Source organism: Fukomys damarensis, unplaced genomic scaffold (assembly GCF_012274545.1).
Source record: "Fukomys damarensis isolate Sample0158 unplaced genomic scaffold, DMR_v1.0_HiC HiC_scaffold_19, whole genome shotgun sequence".
Classification (NCBI taxonomy): domain Eukaryota; kingdom Metazoa; phylum Chordata; class Mammalia; order Rodentia; family Bathyergidae; genus Fukomys; species Fukomys damarensis.
Genome location: NW_022900931.1, coordinates 66163358 through 66164101, shown reverse-complemented (window position 1 = coordinate 66164101; position 744 = coordinate 66163358).

Below are 744 nucleotides of genomic sequence, written 5' to 3'. Positions count from 1 at the left end.
GCACCGTCTCGGCCATGTCGTCTGCGTTGTGGCCTGCGGAGAGACGCGGGTGAGCGCGGGCCCGGCTGCCGCAACTCGGCGCACCCTGCTGCACCTTTCCTCGTTCTCTTCTGTATTATTTTTACTTTCTGTATGTATTTACTTACTTATCTGTGCGGCTCTTGCAATTGGAACCCAAGGGCGCACAGGCTCAGCAAGCGCCCCACCACTGAGCTCCCTCCCCACCCCTTTCGTGTATTTCCCTAGCGACAGGGTCTAGAGAAGCTGCCCAGCATGGGCTCAAATCCGTGGTCCTTCCCAGGCTCCGGGGTGGCTGGTGCTACTGGCGTGTGCCACTGTGCCTAGCTACAGACCTCAGATGGGAGAACTGCTTCACAGCCCTCGCGTTGTGAAGGGAGACACAAAGACTGCCACTAAAAATTAAGCGTTTTGATTTTTTAAAAAATGACATCTTTTTCATTCACTAAGTAGACAACCATCCCTAACCTCTAAAGAGTAGTCCGTCTATCCCTCCATTTGCCATGTTTATATGTCCAGAAGGATGGCAGGATCTGAACTTTGCAAATCCATCCCTATTCCGTAGCCCAAATGGAGCACACGCATTTCCTGTATCCTCAGTAGGCTCCTCCCCTTCGGCCCGGCCCACGGTCTCCTTCCCCAGCCCGGCCCCCTGCGGCGCATGCGCCCCACTCCTCCATTGCCCTCCCTCTGCCGCACGTGCGCTCACCGGTCACGATGTGCGTG